At 46.4% G+C, this 12,517-nt stretch overlaps 1 protein-coding gene across 2 annotated transcripts in view; it reads right to left on the reverse strand.

Moving 5' to 3' along the window:
* Window positions 1-12,517, reverse strand: part of LOC138503207 (pancreatic secretory granule membrane major glycoprotein GP2-like) — a 964,255-nt gene that overhangs the window by 511,219 nt on the left and 440,519 nt on the right. The window lies entirely within an intron of this gene.

Here is a 12,517-nt window from a genome sequence, read left to right on the forward strand (position 1 = left end):
TGAAGGGCGCAACCAGTAGGAATCTTTAAGATAAAGAACCGGTTACTACATTTTCCCACTGACTGCCTTCCGGAAAAGGTGACAGCAGTGGGACACACATACATTGCAACAATGATCATATTCAGATAACAAGACAAAAGCTGACTCACAAGACACAGATAACTATTGGTTTAAAAAAAAGATTTTTATAGTAGTTTTGGGAATCCCTTTTGTCCTGATAATGAAGCAAAATACTCCCTGTTAAATAATTATACCTATAAATCTATCTGTTCCCTTCTGGTTCTTCTTTTTCTTATTCTCATGCTTCAGATGTCTCGTCTATTTGATTTTCTCTTGGCTCCTCAATAAGCTGCAAAGTGTGCATAGGGTGACAACTCTTTAGCTGATTAATATGGACCCATTTCTCTTCTGTCAGTTCTCCTTTGGGGATGCAGATTATGTAGGCTAGGCCTGGGGTGGTGACCTCTTCTCCCTTTTTGAACTTCAATTGCATACGGTAGCGATGGGGCTGACCAGAAGGCTTTCTTTAGGACTGCCAGGGCCCTCAGATTTACTCTCCAGTTGGGACCGGGCTTGGCAGTAACTGGGATCCAAATTAATTTCGAGTCGGTTGAGGATATGACTGCCCATGTAAAAGGCGGAAGGAACACCTTGCACGACCCAACAATTATGTTCTATGCTTTTGTCACCTATAGTCATTTTTAGCATACAACTGCTAAGCAGAAGATGTTTGCAGCGGAGAATTTCCAGGACCCATACCAACTGATAAACTGACTCCACAGCAGACAGGGCCTGGTCTTTTAGGAGTTTCCTGATTAATACTTGGCTGATGAAGCTTTCGTCATATTCAAGTCAACTCGGGCAAGAACAGTCTCCTTCCCATCATTTAAGAGCTGTTCGCCCTTCTTCTGAATGCCAGCTACGCTTTGCGATGGTTTGTCATCAATTTTGGCTATAGAATTGGGATTTTCAGATTGTGAATCAGTATAAAATGTAAAAGTATTTCCTTCCAGTGTGGAATGCCACTTAAAACTGGAAGGAAGGTTGATTTTCATGAATGGAGAGGAGTTCCCATCACCAGTTTGTTGTCCTACAGCTATTATTGTGACGTCGGGTATTTCATTGTTTTGAAGATGAAACTTAATTTGATCTGATTTTTGTCCAACCATGTGGCATGTGCCATTTAGACTAACATGGTTGACAATTTTATTGGCCTGTAAGTCTGGGTCCAGAGTACCTTGTTCAAACAGTCGATTAGGGGAGACAACCTACGAAGGATGTCATTCCCTAATAGACAGTGGGTTCCCTCTGGAGCCACGACTATGACCGGGTGCTTCATGTTGTGTTGTTCTATTTTAATTTCCAGCTCTGCAGTCCCCTCCACAGGAATTTCATTCTCGTTGAAGTTCTGGAGTTGTCCAGGTAGAGGCGTGAGAGAGATCTGGTATCTCTCCCCCATTCCTGAATTTAGCTGTTCAAGGGCTCTTTTTGACAGAAGAGTGGCTTGGGATCCAGTGTCCACCAGTACTGGAAATGCACATTGCCCTTGCACTTGGACGGAAGAGTAGAATCTACCTTCTTTCTCCTCCAAAGGACAAAGGTAATGGGCATTCTGGGCAAGCTGGGTGGTCACTTTCTTTATTTTGGGCTCCGCCACAGGGATAGTTTGGGCATAATTCTGTGTTGGAGTCTGGGAATCGGAAAGCAAAATTTGACATTCTGACATTTGGGGAGTTTTGAACTCCCCTTTTTCTTATTCTGGGCTGCCCCCACACCCCCCTTCTTGGAGACAGTCACCAGAATTGGTTTGGGACGTTTAGGAATCCTCTTGTGCTGGTTCTGGGCTGCCCCCCCCCCCCCTTCTAGGAGGCAGTCACCCGAATTGATTTGGGGAGTTTGGGAATCCTCTTTTTCTGATTCTGGGTTGCCACCCCCTTCTTGGAGGCAGTCACCAGAATCGGTTTGGGATCCCTCCTTTAATACTGGATTCTCTGGATGCTCATTCTGTGGTTCATGGATGGGCGAACTGAATCAGTCCCCACATCCACCCAGTCTTCATTTAGATCTCTTGGGACCCATTTTTCTTTGGGAGGAGGTCCCCCGTCCCTGAAGGAGAAGATTGTTTACCCAGAATCCTCAAAGGATTCTTCTCCTTCAAATTGGAGGACACTAACTTCCTCCCCAAAATGGGCCTTTTTGAGGTCTCTATTTCTCCTACCCACCCTCTGTTCCTTAGGTTGCAGATTTCCAGGGGCAAGAGATTTTTGTTCTGGGGTGTCCAGGGGCAAGAGATATTTGTTCCGGGGTGTCCAGGGGATTTTCACGGGTGAGGAAGGATGCTGCCTCTAGGGCTCTACACCCCCCTCCCCTGTGCCTCCTCCTCTGGAACCGGTGAATTGTCTGGGTTCTCGCCCCGTCATTATTCTGGTGTACCAGACCCTTCGTTTGTAGGGTACTGAGCTGCCATGTTCATCTGAGGGTTCTGTTGAGCCCTCAACATGCGACCCAGATCCTGGATAAGGTTCTGGACCTGGTGCTCCAGTTGGGACACCTGTTCCGGCTGGTACGGCTGGTATGGGGGTCTCTGCTCATATCTCGGTTGTTCACGGAAAGGGTGACTATCCCTTCTCCCGTAGTACGATGAGATGGTGGATTTTGGTAGCCCTCCCTCCTTGGCCTCTCCTCTCCCGGAATGGGTTGTCTGGGCTCCTGAAACCAGGGAACGAAAGGAAGGTTGCCCTGCAGGTTGTGGTTTTGAGGGTACTGGGGAAAGAAACTTAACTCGGGATTTGGGGGATTACTGCCCTCCTGAGGGAAGTTAGGAGGGAAGTTTCCTGGGTGAGTACTTACCTGGTGGGACCCCCCCCCCCCTTGGGCTGGAGGAGTCCATACATACCCCAAGATAGGCCGGTTGCCATTGTACCTGGGACTTATATACTCAGGAGAATTAGGGGTCCCGTTAGCGGGATTACCTCCCTGATTGCCACCTGTTTGTGATTGGCCTGAAGGCCTTCTTGGCCTCTGATTTTGCTGGTTTGGGATTGGTGCATTTTTAGGCTATGCCATTTCTAGGTCTAAAATGGGGGTAACCTTCAACTCTGCTACCTTCGCAGCAGCAAGACTGTCTGCTGGCTTGGAGTTTTTAACTAGATTTTTATTTTCTGCAGGTTTTTGGACTTCATAAATGCGGGTCGCCTGCTCTATTACCCAGTCCAGAGATATTTTATTGTGGAAATCCCTCACCAACTGGTTCATAATATACTTTGGGAGCGCATGAAAGAAGGTAGTTATAAACTCCCTGCTATCCGTGCACACCCTCCTAGTGATTTGTGCAAAGGTGCGTTTTAGCTGCTGCACAAATTCTCGTGGGGCCTAATCTTCCCCACACAGCAAATTGTAGGGTGCCCCTTTTCTCCCCTAATTTTCGCTATTGCCATCGAACCCTTGGCGGATAGAATACGGCAAGCACATTCACACCGGGACTTACGTCTACTAGACACACCTGATATTATTTCTTTATATGCCGATGATTCCCTACTATTTGTCCGCTCCCCTGAACTCAATCTTGCCCCGATTCTAGAAGACGTCACATACACTTTGGTGAACTTTCCGGTCTTAAAGTCAATTGTACCAAATCGATACTCTTCCCACTAACTGATGCCAACCCCTTTCCCCCTGACCTCATGGGCTTCATTTGGGCACAATCGGAATTCACATATCTCGGAGCAGAGGTAGCACATACACACGACCAAGTACATGAGGCCAACTACCTAACTTATTTGACTACACTTACAAGGACATGCCAGGGCTGGGCCAGACTTTCATTGTCTCTTGCGGGTAAACTGGGTGTCCTAAAAATGGTGATACTCCCCCAAATTCTCTATCGCTTTCTTAATCTGCCCCTGTGGCCGGGAAGGGAATTTTTTCAATCATTGACCCGCACACTCAATGAATTCCTATAACACTCCGGAGCAGTCCGGCTCAAATACAATACTCTAGCTACTCCCGTGGAATTCGCTGGATTTGGTGCCCCCAATTTTGAGAAATATTTGCTGGTCTCCCAGGCACAATTTGCATCGTACTGGTTTGCCTCCATCGATCCCCCTTTGCACTTGCGTTTGGAGTATCGGGAGGTGGGGGAACCGCAATATCCACCCCTTAGCACTTTCCCCTCCCGCCTAAGGTAGCAATCCTCTAGATCCGGTGGGCGTCACATTTGCGGCACTCACTAGATTATGGACATTATCTGAAAACCCTCACTCATTCCACAGTTGCCTGCCTCTTTGGAATTTCCTTCCTGGAGTCCCCTGTGTTCCCCTGGCAGAGGCACGGAACTGGGCTGAGGCGGGCTTCATAACCATCTGGGATCTTTTCGACCGGGACCATTTTGTCGAGTGGGCGGACCTACCGATAGCCCCTGAGCGAAGGTCGTCCGTCTAGCTCCAGTACTCAGCCCATCGCCGGATTCTTAAAAAGAGATACCCCAGTTTCCCCGTCATACCCACCGACGATCCAATCTTAGCTGAAATAATAGATGCCACAAATACCAGAGGGAAAATCTGCAGATTATACTCTTTATTACAATCCAAATCATTCCCCATGTTCGATGCAATAAGACAATCTTGGTCCAGAGACCTTGAACTGGAGACGACTGCTGGAAACGGATGTGTGCCCACACCCGTGAGGTCTCGTTCAACTCCCGTTTCAAGTTAATACAATTTAAAATTCTACATAGGTACCACTACACACAATTCGATTACACCGAATGTTCCCGGATCATTCTCCCTGCTGCCCCAGATGTAGATCTGATGATGCGACCTATATTCACATGGTTTGGACCTGTCCCTCCCTTATCTAATTCTGGTCAGAGGTCTGTTCCACACTCTCCACTATATTGGACCATGAGGTCACCCCTTCCCTGTTAAAATATCTCTTACATGACTTCCCTGATCTCCGCCGTGAATCAAGAAGGCTCACTGGTCTGTGTATGTTACTGGCAGTGCAATGTATTCTGTTGTGTTGGCTTTGCCCCCAAGTACCCAAGCATGTGCAGTGGCTAGCTGCAGTCACCTGGGCCTCCAACACGGAAGAGATGTGGGCAGCCCAGTTGCCGCCTATGACTAGACCTAGGGATATGTGGCCCCGCTTCCATTCTTACCATGCATCTATTCACACTGAACCTGACTCCTCCCCCTCAGTACAATCCTCTCCTTCCACCAGTTCTACTTGAAAGTTTGCTATGTTTGTCATGCCATGTATTCCCGGCGAATAGCTACTGCTATGGGACCCCCCTGGTTCCATCTGTCATTGTTGTGAACGGTCTGTATATGCCTTCGTTGTAATTGATGATTGTTGCCCATTGCTTACCCTCCAACTGTAATGTCCAGCACAAGTAAATAAAGTATTTAAAAAAATTATAATAATTTGGGATAAGGCACAGTCAACCGGGTTCTGGACTCCAGGGCTCGGGTCACCGGACGGCGGACTCTCCTGACAAAAGACAGCTGGCAAAGGGCTGGTCACAGCACAGCGACGCCTCAGCGGGAGGGAGCGGGTAAGCAGTTAGTGGGCAAAAAGCCAGTCTGGTTTCAGGAGGCTTCCCAAAAGAACACCTCAGCTTTCCCTTTGGTTATTGGGATCTTTAGATCTGGGGTCTCTGGATTGAGGCCTTACTGGAATGGTCAGCAATGCTTTGGCCTTGCAGTGGAATCTGGAATCAGCTATGCTGTGGCTTTTGCAAGGGGATCTGGAATCTGGCAAGATGAATGTGGAAAATCAGGAACGCAGGCGCAGGAAATTCAGGAAAGAGTGTGTGTCTAGAGTCCTGTCAGCCACCCTTTATATAAATCATGGTGACATCATAGAACTATACAGTAGGGCAGGCTTAGCTGAGCATGCCTCTAAACAACTGGATTGGTCAGGGGTAATGATTGACGCCTTGCTCTCAGTTGGTTGGGTTTCAAGGGCATGCTGTCAGATTTATGATGTAAGTTTTACAATGTCCAGACCCTCACACAGTTACTTTAGCAAAAATCCAGTTTTTTCATAAATGGCACATGTGTACAGTGGTAGCATTTTAACAAATTACATAAGGAGGTTATATCTTTTATGCAGCACATACCAGTCCAACTCTGCAGTCTGTAAGACATTGGTTCGCCCTTCTAATCATTTTTGGTCATTTTTAGGGTGAAATATTTGGCCTAAAATTCTATAACTTTATACATGTGTGTGTGGATTATCATTAGGCATGTCAGCATTGAAATTCGCAATGACATCAGGTCTACTTTCCGTGGAATACCCAATTCTCTGCCATTTCTATTCCCAATATGGCAGTGAAGGCTACAATGTCTTAAATTAAACCCCCCGAAATTACATTAAAACTGTTAACTTTTTACATGTTTGTGAATTCCTGCTGCAAAAATAACAGTCTTCAAAGTTTCTTAATAAAATAGTCTTTTGAAACATATGGGCTGGCTTTTGTCCTTCACTGGACCATTTTCTTTCTCTTCAGCTACCACCAACTGTTACTGTAGCCGTGTGGGATGGGGGATCCCAGTTTGATTGAAGGTTTTATGGCCCCCTCCACTTCACAGGTTAGTGTCCCAGAACTTCTATTGTCCCAGCCTGGAACACAGACAAATATCTGACTGTTAGGCAGAATTCTGTGCAGTTCCCTTAGGGAGCACAAAAGAGGATTAAGACTACAGGTATGAGCAATAAATCCCCTTTGGTATCAGTCTGTACCACAAAGATTTAGTTGGTAGCTGTGGCTAAGCAGTCAAGACTTATCTCAAGCGGGAGATGAGCGGTATTCAGGGTTTACACAATAGGGCTACAGTACGATGGCACAAGGAAACACTGACCAAAGCTTTGTATTAAAAAGAATATATATATATTTATTTTACACACTTCTAGTTCAACACATTAATCACAGTTAATGAAGCAAGTTCAAATCAGTCAAGAAAAGTATACACAACTCCCTAGTTAAATTGTAGACAAGTTTGCGCAAGAGTGAAAACTGAGCAAAACGGCACAGTGAAAACCAAACACAAATGGCACTCTAGCAATTTCTCACAAGGGAGGGAAAGCACAAGTTATACAGGAATATCTTCTTACACACCATAGCAACACTTCCCATAAGTTTGTGAACAAGTTTAGGCAAGGCAGTACATTAGCATAGAGAATACTTAAATAAAAACTGAGCAAAATGGCACTTCACAAGTTTTAAAAGTGGGAAGGGAAAGGGGGTTATAAGTATTAGGTGCATCAACACAGTTCTAGTTGAGAAGCAATCTAAAGAAGGCAGTTCTAACAAATTCAGCCAGAGTCAATAGGCCTGTGCCAGAGTCAGTGGTACAGGGCAAAGGGCCCAGGAGCAAAATGTTCTTGTAGCTGCAGTCAAGTCTTTGGTTAACGATTCGAAAAGGTGGCTGCAGAAGGTGAAAGACAATGTTAGAGGATAGGGGCGGCCAACCCAACAGGTAGGTAAAGGATTTAAAACACCTTTAGCACTACCACGCTAAAAGGGCGGCCTGGCGGAACAATGTACCTTAATATGAAGAAGAGGCTCCTGCGGTGGCGGTTGTTCCTGGTAGTTCCTGCAGTTTGGGGGATCCAGCAGAGGAAGAAAGGCTCTCTGCGTGGAGGAAGGTTTGAGTTACTGCACTACCCAGGGATGAAACCAGCTGCGGTGCTGCACAACGAATAAAAGGTACGCTCCTTTAAATCACGGTCTGGGTGGACGGGTGCCTGGCTATCCGGTCTCCGAGTACGGGGTACTGGTGATTCAACCAGGGCAGGTCCAGGAAGGCGATTGGCAAACTGGTTGGCCCCACCAGCTCAAGGCAAGAAGGCTCTTGCAGATGAAGATCTTCTCTCGTCGTGTGGAGAAAAGTGGTGAGACGCTGCAGTAGGGCTTCACCGATGGTTCAGTCATTGCAGATGTCTTTGGCTTCTCTCCTCTTCGGCTTCTTAGTTCCAGTGGCAACGTCTTGCTCTTCCAGTCCTCAGGACCCTGCTTTTATGCAAAAAAATCCCCATTCATACAGCCTAGATGTCACTCACACAGTGGAGTGGTCATCTTGGCGGGAGACCATCCAGCCTATCAGGGCAGAGTGCGACATGGGTTGCTGAGGCAACCCTGTCCAGGGGTCCTACTTCCCCTCCCACACAATGGATCCACCCCAGACTCAGTGGCGCCGAAAGGAGGGCTTCTTGGCAGAAGCCCGCCAAAAGGACGAACAAAGGATCCCCGACCTGGGTTAGGAGTTTAGAGAAAGACACAAGAAATAATTTATATTAAAGTTCTGGCAAATAAAACCTACTGGAGTAAAGTTAATAATAAAATAAACCGGCGGTAGGTTAGAGGCTGTCAGTAGAAGTGGTAGCCTCGAACAATGGGAAAATCCCATAGGGAAATATTCACGGTCGAATATTTTTGGTAGTAACCACTGCCACCAGCCAGAAACTTTTGAGAGAGGGACTGTACGGTACCCTCTCGAAAATGAACACCAGGGAAAAACTATTAACCCTTCCCAGTACCTCCATAGTAAGATGGGTTTTACTGGTTTCGTTCACAAAAATTGACTAGTAAAGTCAATGGGGACTTTACATGCCCTAGGAGACAGTAGTCAGTCCCAGGGTATGGAGTCTGTTTGGGGTCACTATGACACCCCTGTGTCACTGCACTGAGGGTGCTGTGTAACACATGTGTATAAAGATGGTTCCTATGAGGGTGAGATAAACCCCATAGACATTAAACACAAAAAAATAGCCTAGAACACACATAGCAAAGATGCCTAAGAGTGGGAAAAAGAGTCACACTCTTAGCAGGAGAAAAAAACAAACCCTTCAAATCCAGCAAAGCTGCTGGGGGACTCTATAGATAATGGAAATTAGCCATAGAATGAGAATTCTCCCTAACACTGACGAGCGTGTGAACTTTCTTTGTCTTGGTCCATTCAAAGTTTTTCAAGCTAGCAATTATCACTTTCGTGTCCTGGAAGTTTATGGTGGTTCCTTTTGGGGGAAGCCTTAGGTTAGCCAGCAGGGAAAAACCTGATCTGGAGCTTGCAAAATCCAGCCAATGCAGTTTAATTCCTTTTCTTTTCTTTTCTTTTGTCCCGGATCAAAACAAACCTGTTGGATAAAACATCCCCTATGTTTCACAGCAACAATCCCCTTTACATTGCTAGGCACAGACAAGTTGTTGTTCAACATGGTACTTTTAAAACAGGCATTTTTGTTTCTGGTTTGCAAAAGCCCTTTTTTACATGTGTGAAGCCAGCTGGCATATTCCTTGCAAATTCGGTTTGTCTCTTCCCTCTGCACTTCCACATTGTTTTGTGGACATAGTTAGCTTCTGGTAGGCAGCAATTTGTTTGAGACACAGATGCACTGAAATTGACATGGGCCCAGAGCCTGGGCCCCTTTGACGCATTGATCTTTGATATTTTGTACCCTAAAAGAAAAGCGTTTCCCGTGTGGCTGAAGTAAAGCTTCTTTTGATTCCTTCAGAACTGAACAACAGCCTGTCATGCAGGGATACTGCTTTCTTCTGCTGAAGCACAATGTGGATATGGATGGGCATGGCAAGGCCTTATTAATAAAAGTAGTTTGATGAAAAACAGAGGAAAATAGCGTCAGAGCAGCATCCTTTTCAATGTGAAATATTCCCTTTTTCAATGGGAACTTTGGGCTTGCAGCAAAGCAGCGCTGCTTTTTCACTCCCCTTCTTCTGTACATGTAAGCAATACACTGGCAGGCTTTTTCAGTGCGCCCCCTTGTTCCATCCTGCCCAATATTTGCTTGGCAAGATGGCGCAGCCATCTTTTTGTAGTTGCAAAACTGAGTTTTGGTGTGAGGCAGTGGTGCTCAAAGGAGCCAGCATAGACATTTTGCTGTTTCTGCCAAAGCGCAGCTTGGTTATGGAGGTGAATTCTGTTGAGTGGTTCAATGTAGCCCGCAGAGTGTCCCCAATTGGGTCTTGCTTCCTGACTTGCTGTTAGCCTGTCCAGAATAAATCTGCCTAAGGTTATACTTACCTTTTAAGTTGCTGATAGTCCCTTTAAAAAGTATTTATGTTTTACTTACCTTGTGTTAGCTGTGTGCCATCCTAAAACAAGTTAAAGGGTTATTGCTTATCTCAGTCTGTGTTCCACTGATCTTAAATGCAGCTGTGAAAGTTATGCCACAACATTAGGTCTTACCTGCCTAGATTAGCTGTGTGCCATTCCTGAAAAGCGTTCCTTTGGTGTAGCTGACCTTGGTCTGCCTGGTGCATATAAAATTAGCATAACAAATTCTTGCTTACCTTAGCTTGTGTTCCACTGAGGTGAAATGCAGCTGTATTTGTATATTACACCAAAAATGTCTTACTCACCTAGTATAACTGTGTGTTATTCCAAAAGTAGTAGAGGTATATACCGTTCCTTGAATCTGTGTTCCACTATTCATAAAAGCATATTTGCAAGTTGGTTGACTGCGATTTCATTGTTGGGTATCACTGCATAACTGGCAGGGTCTTCTACCCTTGTATTATTGTAAAATAATCTGAAAGTAACTTACAGTTTTAATTCCGAAGAATATGTGCGCCCTACACTGAATGTGTAAACAAAGGTCTGACTTACCTAGAAATACTGTTAGATGTTCTAAATAAGGTCTGTGCATTGATCTGTGTATTTAAAGCATAGTGTTGTGTTTTTATAATGAGTTTATATGCTTTATGATAGTACTTACTTACCCAAGAATCTTATGGTCTGCTTGTATATAAAATAAACCCTTTATTTTTACTACATAGTGTGTCAGTGTTTCCTTGGACCATTTGTATAATACAATTTCTTTGTAATAATTCTACAGCCCTCTCTCCCTTCTAAGATCTCCTCAGTGCCTTGTCAATGCTTAAGGTTTCTAGAAGTGTGTAACTCCTGCATCAGTGCTCCAGCAGTTGGTGACTCCTGCAGCAGTGCTCTAGCAGTGTGTAACTCCTGCATCAGTGCTCCGGCAGTGGGTGACTCCTGCATCAGTGCTCCAGCAGTGGGTGACTCCCGCAGCAGTGCTCTAGCAGTGGGTGACTCCCGCAGCAGTGCTCTAGCAGTGGCTGACTCCCGCAGCAGTGCTCTAGCAGTGGGTGACTCCCGCAGCAGTGCTCTAGCAGTGGGTGACTCCTGCAGCAGTGCTCTAGCAGTGGGTGACTCCCGCAGCAGTGCTCTAGCAATGGGTGACTCCTGCAGCAGTGCTCCAGCAGTGGGTGACTCCTGCATCAGTGCTTCAGCAGTGGGTGACTCCTGCAGCAGTGCTCTAGCAGTGGGTGACTCCCGCAGCAGTGCTCCAGCAGTGGATGACTCCTGCAGCAGAGCTCTAGCAGTGGGTGACTCCTGCAGCAGTGCTCTAGCAGTGTGTAACTCCTGCAGCAGTGCTCTGGCAGTGGTTGACTCCTGCAGCAGAGCTCTGCCATGGCTACAGTACCACAGCAGTCTGAGCTTGCTCTAGTGTCTTGTCAGGGATACAGAGTCCCAGCAGTGTGCACTTCCAGGAGTACCCTTCCAGTTCCACAGAAAAGGATTGTCCTTGATATTGGACCCCAGCCACAACCTGCCAGCGAGTTGACCATCCTACGCTGTACTAGTAACCCTCTCACGTCGAGATCGTGGTCCATTTAAAACCTTGCATTGAAAAGCCCTTGACTAGATGAATAGCGAGGGTTACAGGCGGTCATTGATCATATTCCTATGTTATGTTCATTGCTTGTATCACGCGGACAGTGCCCTGACAAAGCTTTAAATCTCTGAGGGTAAAAAGGAGTGAGGGGAGGGGGCAGGGAGAAAGTAAGGTGGCAAGGAGGAAGCAGGGAAAGCAAAACATATACACCCTCATTTTAAATGGGACAGTAGGTGAAACGGAAACGGAAAAACGAGGGGTAATGCCTGTATGCCTCACTTTCCCGCTCTGCCCTATTTTCGAGCAATGGCAAGGCATAGGAGGGGCAGAGAGAAGGGATAAGACCTCTGTCCTGTTGCTGACCTCCTCCATGAAATCCGCCTCAGTTAAGCACCTGGTAATAGCAGGCAGAATCCATAGGAATCCTTTCATAAATGCCGCCTGCAAAGCATCATTTGTTGGCAGCGTTTTTTTTAAAAAGACAGAGGAAAAGAAGAGAGTAAAGGCGAGTGTGCCCTGTTTTAGTTTTTCCTTTTAGTCTATGCCTTGCAAATGTTTGAAATTGTAAACAGGGATCCATCACCATTCAGCCTACTGTAACCAGGGAAGAGGGAGACGTTGCCCTGATCTGTAAGTGCGGCCTGTGCAGGGGTGAAGGAAGAGGGGCAGCGAGCTCGAGTGAGGCCTCTTGCCCCGGGAAGCGCTTCAGCATAACGGACATCAGAGCAGGTGTCTCATAATTCAAGAAGGGTACACGCATGATGCTCTCTGCACACCAACAGACCTGCCCGGAGGTCCAGGTGCCCAAAGGGAATGTTCCAGCCTCAGGATTATCGGCTCCGCCTCTGCTTCCCACCTC

This window comes from Ambystoma mexicanum, chromosome 11, assembly GCF_040938575.1.
Source record: "Ambystoma mexicanum isolate Mex_15411 chromosome 11, UKY_AmexF1_1, whole genome shotgun sequence".
Lineage (NCBI taxonomy): Eukaryota > Metazoa > Chordata > Amphibia > Caudata > Ambystomatidae > Ambystoma > Ambystoma mexicanum.